The sequence below is a fragment of the Ursus arctos genome, unplaced genomic scaffold, assembly GCF_023065955.2.
Source record: "Ursus arctos isolate Adak ecotype North America unplaced genomic scaffold, UrsArc2.0 scaffold_17, whole genome shotgun sequence".
NCBI classification, from domain to species: domain Eukaryota; kingdom Metazoa; phylum Chordata; class Mammalia; order Carnivora; family Ursidae; genus Ursus; species Ursus arctos.
The window spans coordinates 31,301,208-31,322,545 of NW_026622841.1; the positions used below are offsets into that span (position 1 = coordinate 31,301,208).

Sequence of the window (21,338 nt, forward strand, 5' to 3'; positions counted from 1 at the left end):
GATTTGTGGTGTTTGGCAATAGCACTAGTTAAATGACAATGATGATTTTGTCAAATTGAAAGCCTTGTAAACAGCATATACCCTTCTACATAAATGTCCTAAAAAAGTGATGATAATCCAGCTCGAAACAACAACGAATGGACTCTTCAAATGAATCATGTTACCTGCACACATACTCAGGGTGTGCGCACTTCAGTTTAAAGATGAGGAAACAAAAGCGGTTAGAAAAGCAGACTTCATTACTCAGGCAGTTAGCCCAGAACCAGCAATAGATCCGAGCTAAGATGACAGTGGACAGCCACACATCATTCATTGTGCCCCCTACACTCTCTGGCAGAGGAAACTCTTTGCTACCGGGGCCTTGAGTCCAAGCATTGGCGCACTTCCTCTAATGTTTGAGGAGAGGCCATATCCTTGTGGTGGAAGTATAAAATGCTTTTTTTTTTTCCTCCGTGAGTTTTGTGGAAGCTTTTTCCCTCTTTGCATCACAAGGTTGTTCAATATTGTATTGGGAAGCACTTTGAACTCCTAGGAAGATAAGTGCTATTTAATTGCAAAGTGTTATTAGTCCTATGACTGTCATTATGTGCACCAGCACAATTTTACAGTTAATGCATCTCAGTATTACTGCTGTTGACATTCTTCACTTTTTTTTTTTTTTTAAACTGGTTCAACGGCAGAATTGGATGTCTCAGGGGACTGGTTATTGGAAATTGGATTCAGAGTCTCTTGCTTCTAGGTTTTTAATATCCAACACATTGCTCTATTACCCCATGCTGAATGGTATTTTAGTAGTATCAATACTGTCCTCGCACACGATTCACAATCCTGCAACATTAAGCATCAGGTCTACTTGATGGGAAAAGATCAATTTGCAGAGAGATGTAGTTCTTATCCAGACTTAATGATTTTAACATTTCTACCTGAAAAAATAATTTGTTTCACTAATTGTATCCCATTTTTCTTCTTCTTTATAAAAGAGACATTTTCAGTTAAAATGTTTCATCTGTACTTGCTAAGACAGTCTCATATGGTGTATCTTTTAGGTTCCTACTTCCCTTCACAAATTCTGCCCACAACTAACTCCAAATGCATGTCTCCTACTGAGACACGGATATTCATTTTTGGTTTCATATCTGTTGACAAAAAAGGTAGTGACATATATAAAATATATCAGGTGTTCTTTCTCATTTTGATCATGTAACAACTCAGTTCTTTGCCAGACGTCATTCTTTCCATATCTTACCTCTCACTCCATCTTATTGGCCATTATGCCCTGAATTGTCCAATTCCCTACTTGCCACCACACAGTACAGTTGGCTATTTGGATGGCTGAAAGGATGAAAGGTGCATTTTGGAGTGAGGAAAGTAGAACTTTTGTGCAGAAAGGAAACGCAGTACTAAATATCAAATGAGCCAAAGAGGTAAATAACTATTTCATCTCCCAAAGCAAAGCTACGTATTGAGAACCACCTTTAACTCTTGATACTGCTGTTTTTTTCTGTCTGTAAAAATATGTCCAGAAATTAGGTATATAATAAATTCTGGCAAATGGAAACATGATATGTGGGGACAGAATAGGCTTTGCAGTTTAAAAGAGTGATTTTCTTATCAGAATTTTATACTAAAGTTCTGTTCTTTAATTACTCGTGTGCATGTAACACAGTTCAACTCGGTATAATCTATCACATGTTCAATGTTCAGTCATTAAATGCATATATCACAATTCTTTCTATATGTACTTTTCATCAGGGACCTTAAAATATCACTGGGTAGATAGAGCCTGTAGCCTGTATACATGGGGAAAAAAATTAAGAAAAAGATATGGGTTAATAGATTCTGTAGCTCAAAGCACTCTGACAAAGCACATAGCATTGTACAATTCAAATCAGTATTATTACCATGACATAATAAATTATGCAGTAATAGCAAGCTGTACTTTAGAAAATCAGAAAGGAGACACCAAAGTGATTTAGATGAGGGTAGATTTAGATTCATTTTCCTTTAATGGGAAAAAAAGTGTTTTGATTTCAACCCTAATGGCTATGCTGGACTTGAATGATCAGAAGTAGGTTAGTTGATCTTTGTCTTAGGTTCGATTCCCCCAGAAGTGAACCCTGAGACAAGGATTCAAGTGTGCAGGGTTCATCTGGGAGGTGCCAGAGTGGGAAATAACGCAGGGAAGAGAAGCTAAGCCCAGGAGGGAGGTTACTAGAATTTACCTCTACCAGGAACCTCAGGGAAACATATCTCATCCACGATGCAAGGGAGCTAGGTTATTTACAGACCAACTACCAAGTTATTGGTTGAAAACTGTTGGTGAGGGTGTTAACTCTTGGGCAGTTCTGGCCAGACACAGAGTGGCCTTCTCGAATTCCAGAAAATAAAATAAAACAAACAAAAACACAACCCTTAGACACATAGATTTTTTTTATATAAAACATTAAACAACAGGGCGCCTGGATGGCTCAGTTGGTTAAGCATCTGCCTTTGGCTCAGGTAGATCTAATGGTCCTAGGATTGAGGACTACTTTGTCAGCCTCCCTGCTCAGCCTCCCTGCTGTCTGCTTTGCCCTTTCCTTCTGCCCCTCCCCCAACCCTTCCTTGCGCGCGTGCCCGCCCTCTCTCTCTCTCTCTCAAATGAATAAATAAAATCTTAAAAACCAAACAAAAATAAAACAAAATAACAAACCATCATTAGGAAATAATGATGGTTTGACTAATTGAGATGAAATTCTCTATACAGTTAAGGATACCACAGATAATGAGGAAACAAACTTAGGACAACTTATCCAAAGTCCTGAGCAGGTCATAAGAACAGCTACTGAAATATGATTCTAGAGTTCTTTCTCATCGACTCTGAAATGAGAAAAGAGGGAGGTTACATCAACTATTGATGGAATTGGTTGAGAATTCCATATTTAATATAAAATCATGTTTAGTAGTGTGAACTTTGACTTCAGACAGTCTAGGAATAAAGTCCCATTCCTATTCCTTACTAGCTGTGAGAGCTTGAGAAATTTACTCCAATTTCCCAGCTGAAAGTGGAAAACAACTACCATATACTGTATCTAAATATTTAATACTTTCAGTATCTGTAATAGCATACAGCGCATGAGTAGGGTAGTATAGTGTCTGGCACATATTGTTAGCTTATAGTTGTTTGTTTTTCCTCTGTGTCTTTCATCATTATTTCTCTATTTCTCCCTCATTTTTTACTTTCTTTCACCCTGCAGGTCACTGTGCCAGGGGATGAAAATCCAGTAAGGATCAGTTCCCCAAGGAATTTAAGTCTAAAATTTTGGACATTTAATACTACCACCAATAAGAGGCAGCAAAAATATTCAGTATGGTCTACCTGGCAAAAATAATACTACACAGATGTAGGAAGTATGAATTTCACAGATTTAACAACCTGTAGAAATAACTTCTCAAGCCCATAATTATGCCAATGACAGAAAATATAATCTTGTCAATTCAAAGTAAACTCAGTAGTCATTTTGTCTAATAGCCATCTTTTTGAGATAAAATTTATGAATTATGGAGAGTTCCTTCTTCTCCCTTTCTTATTCCCTTCTTTTCTGGAATGAGGTAAGTTCCAAGGCACTAGGTTAGATATGAGTTATTAATGAAGTATAAGCTTCTCCAAATTGGCTTTTTCTGTGATATAAGAATAGCAACAGCAATAACGATGAACAGAATAAAAATCATATAACTGTTTACTGAAATCTATTATGTTTCAGTTGCTATTATACGTTATGTGTATTTTTATTTTCACTGTAATGCAATGAGGAGGATACTGTAATTCCCCGTTTTACTGATGAAGAATCCCCATTGATCATCAGCCTCTACTTTGATTGCTTCCACATGGAATGTCTGTGTCTCTCTCAGCTTCCCAGGCACCAGGCCCATACACGTCTTTCTCTTGTCTTTTTCAGGTCCGTTGGCCTGCTCTCAGCTACTTCTGCATCATCTGAAAGCATAGGGAGTTTTGGATGGTATCCCACATCACACTGACCTATATGAGACTCTATGAGGCAGCAGCTAGCCATCATGCTGTGTAATTGTTTCTCTCCCTGAAGGCACTATGCCAGCATCAGGATGTATGACTTTCCTTAGTGTCAATTTCTAATTTTAATGAGGAGGTTAATACCTCCTTGTTTCCACGGTGATGACTGTAACATTTGGAATTGATGCAAATGAGGGATTAGTGACTCGGAGATGGACATAACCCAAAAAAAGACCATCCTCCTCTGCCTAACCCTGATATGAATGACTATTCTTTGGGAACATAAGGTCTGTACATTTCTAGATCAGACTGTTCTTTGGGAGCATAAGGGCTATACATTTCTAGATCTAGATTTCTATTTCTAAAGGCACAGGACTGAATGTCCACAGGAGGGCTCTGCTCTGTCTTTTCTCAGAGTCATTCTACTTTCCCAAGGAGAAGTAGAGGCAGAGAGCACGGTCACCAAAGAATGATTTTGAATTGGCAACATAGGGAAGAAAATATAATTCATTGGATTAAAATTTCAGTGAAAATGTGAATTAGGAATGGGTTTTATAAAGGAGAGACTGTCAGTTACACTAAGAAACTAATAAGCTGATTTCCATCCACTGGGACAAAGGAGAAGGAAAGTAGAATGAATCACCATTTTCCACTATAACAATGACAGTTGGAAGACTGTTATGCCTCTTCCGATGATAATAATTTCCATTTCGATAGGCTCTTTTTCCAAGACATCTAAAGTACTTTACAAGTGATTTTTGCCATCCATCCTCATGTCTCAAAAAGGAAGGATACAAATACTTGCATTCTCATTTCATAGGCAGCAAATGCGTCTGAAGGATTCTGAATACGTGGTGCTTTTTCCAAAGAAATTTTTAATAAGGTATGCTGTGGAAACTGAAGCATTCAGTCATATCTGGGAAGAAAAAAGGCAGAAATATAATATTTGGACACAAAAATCCCCTACAAGTTCTTATTATCTTCTTATAACCCATATTTTGAAAAGAAAATCAGAGGATAAAATATTTTCTCTGTGTATTGTGATTTTTGATTAATACCAATTTTAGTCCTTTAACATTTAGACCTTATGTACTTCTCTGATTCAGATGTTGTTCTCTTTTCTCTCATATCATGATATTTGTTATCTTCTTTTTTATTTAAGCCAACATCTAGGATGAGATGAGCATGAATGAGATGCTCTGTAACGTTATGTTTACTTGGTGAGTGTGCATAATCTCAGGTGTGGAATAAAGGTCTATAAAGTCATTCAGCACAATAAAGGAACTGAAGAATATATTCATTAAGAGAAAGGAAATATCCTGTAAATGGTGACAATTTCCCCGATTCTTCCCCTTTCTTCTTTAGAACACAGTTGCACAGTGGTCTTGTCTTTCTCTTCCAGCTTTTCACTCATTAAAAAAGGAGGATTTCTGATAATTATGTATGGCGGGTAGAATAATGGCTATCCAATGATGTCCACATCCTGACCCCTGTAACCTCTGAAAATGTTATGTTACATGGAAAAGGGGAAATAAGGTTGCAGATGAAATGAAGGTTGCTAATCAGCTGACTTCAAAATAGGGAGAATACACTGGATTATTGGAGGTGTCCAATATAATCAAAAGGGCTTTTTAATATACAAGAGAAAGCAGAAGAGTCGGTGTCAGCCTAATGTTATGGGTAAAAGACTTGACCGGCCATTGGTATCTCTAGCTTCCCCTGAACCAAGGAATGTGGGCAGCCTCTAGTAGCTGGAAAAGTCACAAAAATGGATTTCTCCCTAAAGCCTCCAGAAAGTAATGCAGCCCTTGCTGACACCTTAATTTTAGCCCTATGAGGCCCATTTCAGATTTCTGACCTCCAGAAGTATAAGATGATAAATTTCTGTTGTTTTAAGCAACAAAGTTTGTGACAATATGCTACAGTAGCAATAGGAAATTAATATAGTATGCAATACACAATATGCATTTAGTAAATAATTGAATGAATGAATGAACCAACTAGAATAAGTCAAATCCTTTCATTTACTCACACTCAAAAATCTGAAAATGAGCTGGGAGAACTGGAGTTCATGGACTACTTTCAGAATTAAAAATCATGACAATAGCAATGCCTATATACATCATTTTTGTCCTAGTTTCGTGCCTTATGTCTGTGAGGAAGAGCATGGTGTGGGAAAATGAATGAGTAGTTGTCCATAAGATATCCCAAAGGAAATTTTGTAAGTGCTCCAGTTCTACAATAATAGTTATGCTAACATAGTGCTTACTGTGCTTACTGTGTGCATTGTTCTAAGCAATTTATGTATTTTAGCTAGCTGAATTCTCACAACAATTCTCTGAGATATCTTTCTTATCCATTTTGTGAATGGGTAGGATAAATAGAGGTAAAGTAGCTTGTTCATGGTCACACAGCTAGGGAGTAGCAGCGTCAGGGCCTGAAGTCTTCTTCATTAAAATATATTCCATCTAAAAAACTCTTTCACTTCCCAGTACCACTTTTAATAAGTAGCTCTTGATTTGAGCATTAGTTAATATGTTGTATGTCCATGTGGAGTGTAGGGCTAAGGTATTCTAGAGTGAGAAAACAGTATAAGAATGAGGGCAAGTCAAGGTCAGAGAAGCACTTTGCTGTGGTTTTTGTCTAAGGCACATGAAAAACTGTGGTGAAAAATGAAACTAGAAGAATATTTTCGACTGGTGTTTGGAGGGTTCTGGACTCTAGCATAAGAAATAATTCTATTCAGCCATCAGTAGAAAATACTTGTATTTTAGTTGTTGTGGTGGTTGTTGTAGTTTGGTTGTTGTTCCGGTGTTTTGTTCTCGTTATTTAAGCACAGAAATGACACATGTAGAGTTTTCATGTTAGGCAGGTTGAATGTGTATTGACTCGTGTCAAGGGTGACGACAGTAGAAGCAATGGGGCACGGAGGTCAGTGAGGAGATCCCTGTAGTCTCACAAATGAAGAGTACTGAGGATCCGAAGAAGTGAGTTGACTACTAGAGTGGAACAGATGTAAGAACTGTAAGAATATTATGTAGATAGAATTGGTTGTGAGGCTCTCAAAAGGTGGGAGAAACAAGCTCAGATGGCTTTGAGCCTTTGAGACTGGATGACAGACTTGTATTTAGTTTGTATTTGAAAGAGAGGTTAATGAATTTGGTTTGAGGGAACATCACTGAAACTGAAGGAATCATGTACATCTGAAATATTTAGCCCCATGTGTAATAAGTGCCTGGTTTGTGCTTGGCTTTCAGGTATTTTGCAAATTCCACCAATAAGGCCCTCCATTTTGGAGCTACTGATGTAAATTTCATTGATTGTAGTGATAATTGTATCACATTAAAAAATCCCAGGGTCTCACTTTGATTCTTAGATACTCCATCAATAATTCTACAGTCCTCCTGCTCTGCTATATTTTCACAACCTCTGTTGGTTTGGTGGTTGCTCTACCTGCTGAGATGAGAATCTCCTGATATAAATAGATATTTTAGAAATTAGCATTGCAATGGTGTAACTAGATGCAACCCAATAACAGGCACTAGGACTAGACTTCACCACCCATAGAGAACTTTAGGTGTTTTTGAAGATCAGTGTGTCAACTATGCTACCCAAACCAGATTTCTCTCCCCTTGCTACAGATTCCTTAGACCCAATAGGCCATTAAAATATTGCTTTTCTACCACCCTGATATTAAAACCTATGGGTCTGCTGTGGTTTTTCTCTAGGGAGGTAGATGCTTCAAACATAGAAATAAGGGCTACATCCATTGGCTCAACTTATACACTGCCCTGCTGCAACCTGCTTCTTCATTGCTTATATCAAGCTCCTAAGCCATGAGTATCTGTAATGACAATCTTCTTTCAATTGCCTGCCCCATTTCTATGTAGTTTAAAAATTCATCATACTTGAAAGTCATAATGGATGTGCAAATTCTCATTTTTGTTAGAATCCATCATAATGCCTCACAATCCATTGCAACAATTACATTCAATCATGACAGGAAAACTCTCACAAAGTTTATTACAGTAATGTTAAATACAGCTTCCCCATTGGTCTTTAACCAAAGCAGTTTTTTATGTTGGAGTATAGTTTTGTGAAGCTTGTCAAATGCTTACATTCCTTTTGGATCCGAGAAACTTCGAAGTGAGTGTTCAGTTATTTGAATCTTCCTTGATCACAGCTGCCCCACCTCCAAGTGAATTATTCTCTGTCTCTTTTCTTCTGCCACTAAACCTTCTACATAGTTCTATTCTTGTACTGATAATGCCTATATTTTTTTTAAATTTCTATATCTCTTTAATTCTCCCACTGCACTGTAAGATCTCTGAGGAATGTATGGTTTGGCCCAGGAATGTCAGAATCAGAAAAAGCTGATTTTGTCTCCAGCTTTTATCGGATGACTACAATATATGACCGGCTCTCTCTCTCATCTTCACTTTCCTCATCTGAAGTACAGGACCGATCACAGCACCCTGTTTCTTATATACCTCGAAGGGGTGTGATGCACAAAGGAGAATGCTGTGTAAGCCCGAGGTGTTCTGCAGCTACAGGCCTGATTTTCACCTGCCGGCCCATTGCCCTTCTCCTGTTTAGACTTGTTGGCCCATCCTGCCTCAATGTTGCCCAACATTAACATAAGCATTTCTGATATGAAATAAGAGATTAACAAAAACACATACTCACATTTTCTCTCTCTCTCTCTCCCACTCACACACACACACACACACATACACATGCATGCACGCACACACACAGATAACTATTGCCTGTAGTGTCCTTGAACAGAAAGAAAAATGATATAAATAGCTGCTGTATGCAAGAACAGTGATCCACACCACTGTCAGACCCTTCCCAAAGTCCACTGGGAAATTAGACCTTATCAGTGTCAAGCATCAATTCACAATCACCACAACAAAGTGGCAGAAGTTGCTAGAGTGACACGCTCTGCTGCTGAGGCCAAGACTCTGTCACAAAGAAATGAAGGACAATTATCCTGAGATTTAAGTCTGTGTAGACAGCCACCTTATATCATTCAGGACCAAAATGTTCACATTGTTAGAGCTCCCCAATGACTGTCCCCAACTATTGCCATATCACTCCCTATAGTTCACATTACTTTTTACACAGTAAACTGGATCTGAACTTGGAGTCTAAAGAGGGATAAGGGCCACCACCAAATTACACTTGGTAAGTCTTGACAGCTTCAGGCAACCTGAGAAACCCTGAGCTGTTGTCCCCCTGCGGCCCCCCTGGAAAATGACACATGTATCTCATGAAGATATCCTAGCAGGTAGCATTTGAAAATAAATAAATAAGTCTCACTATAGAACACTGTCAGGTAATAAGTATCGAGTGGCTTTGGCAACCAAAGACATCAGCCTCTTGGGGATATGTTAATCTGCTTGTGTCTGCGAGGACGGAGGACGAACTGGCAGATGAAAGTCTGAGGCTGTCACTGCCTGCAGGCAAGTGATGGGTGAACATCAAGCTTCAATTCAGATGAACATCTCCACACATGGGTAGGAATTTCACTGTCGGGCTCGGTGGATTGGGAGGCGTCCAGAGGAGAGGAAACTCACTGACACAGTCGTGCTACACGCACCTCATCAGGCAACCTGACTTTAAGGATAGTAGTGAATCTTCATAAAAGGCAAATAGAAAAACTTAAGTGCTGAGTTCTGAGCTCTATACAAGATAGACTCTCAATAAATCTTAATGACAACAGGAAATATGCTTCAGTGCCTTATGAATTCTGGCCACAAATTAGTGCAATACACTGGCACATAATACCACTGAGTTGTGTATGCTTAGAAACAAGGGGGAATGTTCATATTTAAGTTAAATGCGTATTGCAATATAATGTTTAATATTCAGAGTAAACGAGGTCAGGCTGTGAAGGCACTATCATTGGGACAAGCCTTTTGGCTTTACATATAAATCAAGGCAAGAGTTTTACCTAAAATCCTTCCTACTCCATTCCTTAAGATACTTTTCTAATATTCAGTGATTTGGTGGGTTCACATTCAAATTTTACAAATTCAAGTTTTAAGGAAAATGGCAACATGCAAATCATGTTTTAATTTATCATAGGACTGACTGATGAGATTATTTAGAGATTTTTTTTTAACTCTTAATATTCCCTTCTTAACAGTATCTTCTCTCTGTTTAATGTCAGATTGGCTCATGAATACAGAACTTTACACCATCACCACCACAAAAATAACAATAAAAATATATGGAGTGTTTTCTTTTCCGGGCCCTGTGTCCTGCATTTTAAATAGATTATGCCATCTCCTCCTTACACTGACCATATGAAGTTGGTGTTATCATTTCCATCTTGTAGAAAGTAAACGGAGGCTAAGACTGCCTGAATAACATCACTATGGTTACGTGGCTGGTAATGGGTAGAGCAAGAATTTGAACTTGAAGATTCTAAAACCAGAGTATACACTTTGGAGACATTCATTACGTCACCCTCATTTTTACATGTATGGTCAAACTTGGTCAGATTTTGCGCTGAGTTTGTGCATTGCAATAGGATGCCCATCAGCTGGCCACGTGATATTATATCCTGCATCTTACTTTTCTTCAGACAAGATATAATCTATCAAAATTGTGGATCAGACAGGTTCAAAAGCGAACAATTTAGCCCAAATAATCTATGAGCTTAAGTTATGAAAACCACTGTGGTAAAAACCAAAAGCTGTATTATAGAATTTTTACTTAGGTTTTGTTCTCCCATTTCAAATGATCTCACTGAAGAACTGCAGCTATGTGAGGAAAAGTCACCCCCCAGACATACCACTCACAGGACATGTGTTGCTATGTAATTCTTGATTTTCCCAAGGCAGCTCTAGTTCTGTGTAGTGTGGCCTTTTGTCCCTGTTTTTGTCAAACTGTGCATCCCTAAGTTTTATGTGGCAAATACAAACCAGCGTATGTTTGAGAATACTGGTATTACCTATTTAAAAGTTTTAAAAAAAGTTAAATGTAGCTATGTCTCCATATACAGAAATTAAATAACGTACACGTGTGTATGTATGTATATTGAAGATAGACATATCTGTGCTTTGAATTATAAGCAGTGAATTTTAATTTTCTGATTTCCATTGTAAAACTAAGCATTTATTTTTGAGAAGTAAACAAAATACAACTTAACCCTAAGACGTAATATAATCATACTTAAGAATGGAGTAAATCTCTTAAAAGCATATACTGAAAAGAAATTCAGTCTTACAAAATGCTAATGATGCTAGAGATATGTCTCATATTATAAATGTAAATTAGTTAGTATTCTTTTTTATGTTTGGGAAAACGTACTGAGCATCCACAGGGAAAAAAAGACTGACAGCCTGAGAGGAGCAAACACGCTGGAGTGTGAAGTTCTTTAGCTTTTAAATATCTTTGGTTCCCCATATTCCTCAAGAGGAGGACAAGTCCCTGTCTTTCTTCCTCAAATCCTTTCTTTAGCACTCCATGAAAGTGGGTACCTTTTAGAGATGAAATAGATTGATCTGAACTAATGGGGAGAGGCGCTCTGTCTCTCCTATCTCCTTCCGTCCCTCCCTCTCCTTTCTCCTCCTCCTCTTTCTCTCTCCCTCCCTCCCAAAAGAAGCATACATGTACATGCACGTTCATATATTCATGTACTGTAAAAAAAAATAAAACACCTCTTTGTTCTGTTTTTTTAGAAGTATATGTTCATGGTATACAATCTAAAAAATGAAGGGAAAAATACAAGGCATCAAACATAACCCACAATCCCAAACCCCAAATAATTAACTCATAAAGCTTTGCTCTCTCTTTCTCTGTGTATGTATTTGCTTAGAAATACTGACACTAGTACATCCATACACATATTTTAAAAATCCTGTCTAATGTGTTTAATAGAATTTTGAATATCTAAGATAGAATGGAGAAAGAGATTTCTTCTTTCTTTGTAGGAGAGATGGGATTGGTGCCAGGCAGAGTAAAGGACACATGGCGAAAAGAGCAGTCAAATATTCCAGTGTTTCACAGAAGAGATGCTATCAAACAATAGTTAAGAGAGGGAACTAGGGCTTCTGAACATGACTAGCTAGGAGACCACTCGCTGAAAGAAATAAAACCTTTCTGTGTACCAAAGAGCTGTTCTTAAAGTTTAAGAATGTTTAAACTGTCAGACGGAGAAACAGCCATGTCTGAGAAGAAAACAGAACAACTGTATCTATTTATTAGAATTAATAGAATTACAATACAATAACACAATTAATTAAATGTCACTTAGGAGTTTCTTCTATTGTGCAGTTGGAGATACGTATATAGATAGATCTCCATCAGCATCTCTTTGATAATTTAGTTATGTTAATTCAAATGTAATAGTTTACGTTCTCTTAATAATGCTGAATTTATTAATGTGTCTTAGTATGATCCTTATAGTTCCCCAGCAAAAATCAGTGTATTACTTGAAGCCACAGTTCATACTCCCAAGAACTTTAAAATAAGGGAAGCAAAATTGGCTTTCAGGTCCTATACTATAAAATAAATACATAATTAACAGCAAAAAAATGCATAGACATATTAAAACATTACAATGAGTCCAGGGCTAGTATGACAGAATCATAGTCTGACTGAAGACTAATTTGTCCTGGGGGAAAAAGAGTAAGCAGCAATGAGCAATAGGACCTCAGGTAAAGGAGGGGTAAACTGGAAACGTTTATCTAAATCCACCCCTAGGGTGTAGGGTGCCCTGATTCAGGATGTGATCTACTCTGCCTCATGTCAAGAAAATCAACATTTTCTGCTCGCCTGTTCACTAATTACATTTCTGATAGCAGTTCGACATCCCATATAGCACTTCCACACTCAGTGACTGAGGTGGTCAGAGCACATATTCATCCGGGCTGTTTGGCAATTATTTTACTGTCAGTTGCGTACAAATACACACCCTTGTGTCTGTTCACCCTTGGGGTGCTGTGTAGATAGTTTCTTTCCTTTCAACACCAAGGGCCATATCTTAGACAATGCTGATTTTATTAGTTACATATGTCTTGTCTAAAAACACATAATATGTAGTCTCTGACTTCTCTTGGCCACTCGGGAGTTGACATCTTCACGGCAACACCACAACTTTCCTGCAACATTCTCCATCTAGCAAGTCTGCCAAATACGTTTCAGTGTTACTGTGTTCAGCCCGAATTTAGGGATTGGGTAATAAAATAACATGAAGGGAGGAGAGGAAAGACAAAAGTGGATTCAGCTGAAACAGGGATCTCAAAGGGTAAAAGTTACATGTAAGAAATTGACTGAAGCATAGGAAGATCAACTATATAAGATTAGATAGCGAGGCCATATAGAATTAATGGCCATTCTTACTGCATCAGCAGAGGATAGAGAAAATGAAAAGAAATTCTGCTTCTGCTTGAGAGGGAGGGAAGGAAATGTCTAACATACCCACCCACATCTTTGCAATTAAGGGCAAAAACTAATGATCATTTCAGGCAGAAAGGACACTTGTGATGACAGTGTCCTAAGGCAAAAGGTTCCATGATATCCCTGATTTTCAAAGACCTTTTTGAACCTTCTAATTAGATGATGCTTCATTATGTTCAACATGCCTTTTTATATAATTTAATTGAGTAGAGTATGTGGATCCTAATTCATTAATAGCATTCCTCTGGCAATTTCATATCCTATTATTATTCAAGCAAAATGCAATTTTTTAACCAGCAAAATTCTTAGGATAATTTACCAATATCCATTTCTCCATAAAACCTATTTCCTTGTAATGATATTTGCCGTGCTCTGTATCATAAGGCTTTGCTAACCTTCTGATTCACTTAGCATTTAACAAGCATTTATTTAACACCTTCTGTGTGCATAGGGAAGGTCACCCTGATGCACAGTCCCTGGGGCGCTGTCAGCACCTCAGAATGGTGTCTTGTACAGTGTGGAAGCTGCGTGGCCATATGTGGCAGCACATAGCTAGGCTCTGCTGAAAGCTTTGGGCAGACAGTGACTTAAGAGGCCTGATACCTGCCCGAGAGACTGTAGCTCTCAAACCTCCACGATGGTTATTTTCATGGATTGAATGTTTGTGTCCTTCCAAAATTTATGTGTTGAAGTGCTAATCCCCAGTGTGGTGATCTTAGAAGGTGGGGATAATTCCACCATGGTGGTGGAAACTTCATAAATGGGATTAGTGCCCATATAAAAGATATCCCAGAGAGTTCTCTTGTTCCTTCTACCATGTGAGGAGGTAGTGAAAAGATGGCCATCTGTGAACTAGGAAGGTGTCACCACCTTGATCTTGGACTTCCAGTGTCCAGAACTCTGAGAAATAAATTTGTTGTTTTTACCACACAGTCTACAGTATTTTTTGTTATAGCAGCTTAAACTAAGACAGTTATTTTGAAAGGATCACTGGTGAGAATCTGACTAGAGAGTGAAGGAAGTAATGCCACTCCTCTATGTTTTATGAAGACCAGACCCCTAAACAACTAATAATGTCCCAAGAACTTTGCAGTTGTCATAGGAATGCTCTGCATTTCCTGAGTGATAAGTAGCACAACTTTTGGTGGGAGATAATTCCCGTCTGTATCCATAATTGGAGTTCAGCTATACCGAGACTTATTTGATGAATCAAAGAAGACTAAGGGAATCTGGATTGTAATAAAAGACAATAAAGATTCTGTGTAAAAGTATGAGTGAGGGAGAAGCTGGCTGAGACTTCATGGCCAGGGACCACTGGAGGGGCAGTTCTGGAAGTCCTTACAGGAAACAGTGAGAGGTGATAATCTATCTGGAAAGAGAAGCTAGGCTGTCACTTTTGAGCAACTGAATTTACATATCGAAGATACTGCTTTTACTCAGATATTTATCAGGTGTGCTTGGCAGCACAAAGATTGAGATTATGGCTAGAAACTGCTCTCTCTTCATTTAATGCTGGCCTTGCTATCAGCAGAAAAAGAATGACAGAAATAAGCCTACGTAAAACCCACACACTCTCTGGGGCCTAGAGTACCATCAAATTATACATTTGTACTGATTGTGGACCTCCTAATTCTAAGACGTACCTCTCCATATCGCGTACCTCCTGTTATCACAAGGGGTGACTCCAGCAGACTTGGCTTCCCAGACTCTAATGACAACTGAAATTCCAGCTGGGTTTGGTCAATCGGAAGCAAAAGTGAGAGGTGGGAGGACAGGAAAAAGCACAGTTTTGAGTTGTTTTCCCCTTGTTCTTTGCATTAAAAGACATCTGTGGAATTGGCCACATTACATCTTGGATCCATCTCCCACTGGGAAGGCTTCTGTGTTTCATAATTACACTTTCTTGCTTCAGCCTATGGGTGATAGCTTCTTTTTGATGTAATCTCTGGGTTACTTTACCATTTCCACTTGGTTTCTCAGATTTGCTATTGTGTAATAAATTTCCTGCATGAAATTCTCTCTAGTTACTGAGAGATTTCTATTTCTTCGATTAGACCGGAACTTGATGCTATTAGAAACTACACTTTTTGATAGAGTCAAGTAGGGCCTCACCATCCGGAACTTGGGGTATTACTATATATTCAACTCAGATGGCAAATGAAACGCGGCACATACTAGTTTAGCACTGTTTAATTCAAAGCAAGGATGATTTTTTTTTTTAAAGATTGTATTATTTGAGAGAGAACAAGAATGAGGGAATAAATGGGCAGAGGGAGAGGAAGAAACAGACTCCCTGCTGAGCAGGGAGCCCACCGTGGGCTCCATCCAAGGACTCTGAGCTCATGACCTAAGCTGAAGGCAGATGCATGACTGACTGAGCCACCCAGGCACCCCAGAGCAAGGGTGATTTAGAATTCCTTTAAGTAGATATCCTAGCTTTTATAGTGTGCTGACAGCTTGCCAGTTCAGGACCCTCAGTGCTATACTTTGTGTTCTTCTTGTTTTGTTTTTGGCTCCTGTTGTTTCTGAGTTTTAAGGTTTTGAAATGTGAAGACAATTTTGAGAGGTTTTGGAAACCAGCAAAAGTTCCATTTCAGTATCCCCATTTTTCCTTATGATGGTGACTCAAATGATACATGTCTTAACTTACTGGTCCTCCTTTCATGAAACCATGGGAATTTAACATAATCTGCAGTTAGATTATAAAGTAATATATAAATTACTAAATTACTAAAGACTAATGGATACTGCATTTATAAAACTGCGAAGTTTTCCATTATGGTAAAGGCGCCTCTAAGAGCAAACATACTTGAATACTTTCCACGAAAACTTAACATAGGTCTAATTCAAACCATTATTAGGAAAGAAACAGAGATGTGTTCTATTAATCATGAGACTATCCATCTCAACTGGAAACTTTAAATTTGTTTGCCTGTTTTCTCTTTTCCTTGAATGTTTTCTAGACATCAAAAACATTCAAGAGCTACAACATTAGTAATTGACTTTTCACTGGGGAAATATGTCACAAGCAGCTCAATTTTATGATGTTTCTACACCTTTAGAAAAATCAAGTACACAGCTTCAAAGAGATAACAGTTAAAAATAAAATTTCCTAGGGAGGCTACCTTATTGATGGACAGAGCTCTTAAGTTTTTGAGGTTCAATTCAGCAAAGTATCCACATGTTATAATAACCTTTAACTTGTCTGAATATGTTGCAACTGTAAATTGAACCTGAAAATATCCTCAGGATATCCTTTATTTTAAAGCTTGTCTACTACTAGACTCTTGTCTTCAAATCTAAAGAGTAGAAAACTATTATACTGTATTCTCTTCCTCCACCTCTAGAACCTAAGGTAATGCTGCACAATGTAAAGTAAGAACCGTATTTCTAGCTTTGGTGTTTAGGAATATGATTCATGGCGTTCTATCAAGATGAATAGGTGTTCAGAGAAACAGGAAGTAAGGAGAGTGAGTCTAAATATCAAAGAAGACCCAAATACATGATTATTAATTAAACATATTCTAGGAGATGGAAGAAAGAGAAGAATGCCAAGAAAAGGTGATAAGGGATTTAAGGGGGAACAAATTTGTAAATGAGTTGTTTTTGTTACAATGTGCTTTATATTTTATTTTGTAGCAGATTATATGCAAATACTTCTAGAAGGGAAAATGAATCAGAAATAGCCCTTATATTTCTCCCCATTTCTTTAAAAATATAAAACTATTTTTTCATAAAACAAAGACGACAACAAGCAGTTTGTTCAATAAACTATAAAGATGGAAGCGATTATAGATTTTGCTATCTCGTGTTTGTGAAAAGCAGCTTTGACTCTTGAGGGACTATTAGATCCCTGACAAGGCGTCAGAAAGAAAACACACTTTGTCTTAAGGAAGCACAGTTTTTATAAATTTTCATATAAAGCAAGATCACATCTGAGGATTTAAAAAATAACAGGTGCTTGCACATCAAAACTTTCAAATCCAAATTTCAAAATTCTGAAAACTTAAGCAATTCTATGTTAAAAGTAGGAAATTGTCTAAAAATTATTGAGGGATAAAAGCAAGCGATCCACTTTGGCAAACAGAATGACAATTATAGAGTGCGTGATCGTAAAACATAGTTAAGTAAAGATCAGAAGAAGATGCAATGCTTTATATTCTAGGCTTTTGAAGATTTTAGGTATGTATGTATGTATGTATGTATGTATTTGAGGGAGCAAGCATGAGCACGAGCAAGGGGGAGGGAGAGGAAGAGGGAAAGAATCTCAAGCAGACTCCGTGTGGAGCCCAAAACAGGGCTCAATCTCATGACCCTGAGATCATGACCTGAGCTGAAACAAAGAGTCAGGTGCTTAACCAACTGACCACCCAGGCACCCCTATATTCTAAGCTTTTGGATGGCAGAATCGTATCAAGGGTACTGAGGAATAAATAAATAAAGTCCCAGGCTTAACCAAGGAATTTTCTCAAAAATCATATGGTATGATGTCTGTTTAATTTTTAGGGAAAAAAAAAAAAAGAATGTAGATATGTATATTTTTTGTTTAAATATTTAGAAACTTTTCCAATAAGAAATAAAGTATTTAGCTATGTAGTATATGTCTCTTGGGGAAAAATAAGTATAACAAATGAATTTTATGAGGAAAAGGCTGGGGGATTTAGTAGACATTTTTGCCACAGGCTTTGAAAATTACCTAGAAGTAGGTTATATATCAATGAGTTTTTTGAGGAAAAGATTAGAAGGCCTAGTAGACAATTTGCCACAAGCTTTATTAATTACTTAAAACTGGACCATGTATCATTTGTTTGAAGAGAATGGAGTATGTAGAAGATAATGCCTGTCCTTTAAAAGGAGGGGACGAGCATAACTCTTAACAGTTCTTCCCTCTGCTTCCTACAGAATCTGGACTCCTTTCACTGTTAGCAAAAATTCTAGCTCAATCATGCTTCATTTGTACTGCAACTTCTCTCTTTTCTCTTAGGAAAATTATCCAGTCAACATTCCCAGGCCTGATGCAAGGCACCTAAAATAGAGTATTTCTATTTGCTGAGCAAGATTACTGATGATATTGCTAGCCTGCATGGGGCTTTTTGCAAGTGACTGAAATTTACCCCTCCATATGGAGGAGCTGTGCTCACAGGTCCACTACTGGGTAGGAGAGAAGGAGCTGGAATTTCAAATCCCACTTGTGCCCTCAGCTGAACACCGCACACAGAACATGATTGCAACAACCAAGTGTGGGATCCAGAGTGATCCAGGGAGCCCCACGGCGGGGACATGGTAAATTATCAGGGTAGGAATTGAATAATTGAGGGGAGATTAATGAATTATTCACAAAGGCATACGTAGGGCTAAGAAAAATCAATAGGAGATGGCAAAACACACAGAAGCTAAGCCCCAAGAAACAAGGGGAGAGAATTATCAGAACCCAGAAAAAATTGTAGCAAGAGCTGTTGCTGTAGCTGCAGCTGACCCATAAGGTAAGTCAACCCTACGGGAGCTGTGACCTTATAAGAGAACACAGCCACTGCCAATGCATGCCCTGCAGGAAGGGAGTAAATAAATACCCAGACTTTTGTCTCGTCTCTCCAGTCTATATCCTGCCTTCCTCCCATCGAGGAAACCCAAACAGCAGCCAGAGTGCAAAAGAGTCTGGTTGATGCAGTCGAAGGGGTCAGCCTCTGGAAGCAAAGAATAGGGTGAAGAGTGGAAAATAGATTTGGTCAAATGGAAAATATTCGGCTTAGTAAAGCTATTCATCCAAAGCTGTGTATCAAATCAGGCCTTGAGACAAATCAATCTCTTTGCCTATCTAAAATAATTTATTTTCTGCCTGTTCCCTATTATTAAGACATTTCCTGCCCTCAGTTACCCTTTGAATTCTCATTCAGGTACTGAAAGTATTCGTGTTTATTCCTTCTCCACTTCCATTGGGAAAGATAAGATAGACCATTGTGTACTATCAGCGCTGGTCTTTTTCACTTTGGTCTTTTTTTTCTCCTGACAACAAAATGGGAGACTTGCTTAGAGAATATATGAGGAAATCAAATTTTTCATGATATATGACAAAAGCAACATTTATTGCCAACCTTTCTTGGGCATGTGACTTTGTCAGCTTCCCTTTCCTTTATGTGTAAGAACCGATGTGAATCTTGAGTTCAAATATCCATCAGGACATTTGATCTGGTTAAGCAGAGATTCAGATTTTAGTACCTTGTACTGGGAGTGTGACTTCTTCACGTCTATTGTCTGTATAACCACTTTGATCCTTTATAGTTAGAGGAAGAGATCTAAAAACTATTAATTAATGGTCACCTCTGACACTCTGCCATAAACAATGGTGTCCTTAAACAGAAGACAAAGTTTACTAGGGAGTTGGGCATGAGGTTCTTCTCTTTATTCTTTCATGGAATCAAGCATTCTGTTACCCCAAATATATGTGATTTTGAAAACAAAAACTACACCCTTTGCATAGAAATTTATGTTCCCTCAAGAATCTCTGTCAGCATTGTTAGCATAAAGGCTCTTTCCAAGGGTTTGGGAGACACCAGCCATTGACACTCAAGAAATAATGTGGAAGATGCATCTGATAGACTGACTTTTGAGTATAAGCTAGACCCTCTTCGAGGTCCCTTGTTATATACTAAATTCCTGCTATGGTGGAGGAAATATTCAGATTCATTTTAATTTTGCATAATTATAATGTAAGCTCACTAAGCAGTCACAGATGACCTAGTCTACGAGATACTGAGCTACAACTGTCTAAAGGGAGATATGATTCCAACTAAGAAATGATGAAGGATTGCATTTCAAGACACGGCCCTTGAAAAGAACGAATCCCCTTATTACCAATTGTGCTATCTCTGGAGTAAAGTTATCAGGGACAATTACTCTTGATCACAGCTTGGAGATGGAGGAGTGACCTTTTTCTCAATGTACTTGGTAGGGAGTTTTGGGGAAAATTTTGAAAAGTAGTTCTGGCCAATAGCATGGGAAAAAATAACACAATTATTGCTAACCTTCTTCCCATTACCACTAACGTGAGAAGATTTTACTATATGGACTCTTCCTACTAAGGAGTAAGGATTTTACTTTTATTTCTTTAAAAACCTTCAAATAACTCCAAATCACTTGACTATCTCAGTCAGAAGTGATGTGCATCAATTTCCCTCACTTCATTGACCAGAAGTAGTCACATGACCCCTACCTAAAGAAAAGGCATCCTGGGAAATTCAGGAAAGCAAGTGGGATGTTTGAAGGGCTATGTCTTCCACAGAGAGATTGCTAAGGATGTGTACACAACTAAGTTTGTTTGGATAAGTAGTGGGTGAAGATGTGCTGAGAAATCTATCTTTTCAGGAATAAGAAAGCAGTTACACCATAGATTTGAATTCTTTCATGGATGCAATCCTTTTATGAGATACAAGGATAGGAGGGCAACAAAAGACTTAGCTGCTGAAGAAAACTGTTGTACACCACTTTGACATAGTGCTTGTTTGGAATTTCTGATCTCTGTGATAGTCTAACCTAACTTCCCCATGAATCATTCCTCAATATAAGATTCTAAGTGTAATTTAGTTTAAAGAGCTGTTTTTAAGGCTATGTGGTAGATTTTGCTTTAACAGAGGGGCAGGTGTCTAAGGAATAGATCATTAAAGCCATCCAGTTGTCCTCAAACTGATGGCCATGTTAAAGTGAACATGGTTTGCTAGTTCTCCAGAAATCTGGACAAAACCAGCACTGTATCTAATTCAGCACAACACAATTTTCTCCTCAGATTGAATATGCATATGGCTTTCCATTACAATTCAACAACCATGTCGAATCTTGAGACCTAATTGTAGCTCACACTCCCTCTTTTGAAATCGTTGACTTGGGCAAGCAACCAACAACAGAAGCATCAGGCAGGTGT

General features: G+C 38.0%; 1 long non-coding RNA gene across 1 annotated transcript in view; it reads left to right on the forward strand.

Moving 5' to 3' along the window:
* LOC130543929 (uncharacterized) overlaps positions 1 to 21,338 on the forward strand; it is a 449,349-nt gene that overhangs the window by 63,378 nt on the left and 364,633 nt on the right. The gene's annotated exons all lie outside the window — the stretch shown is intronic.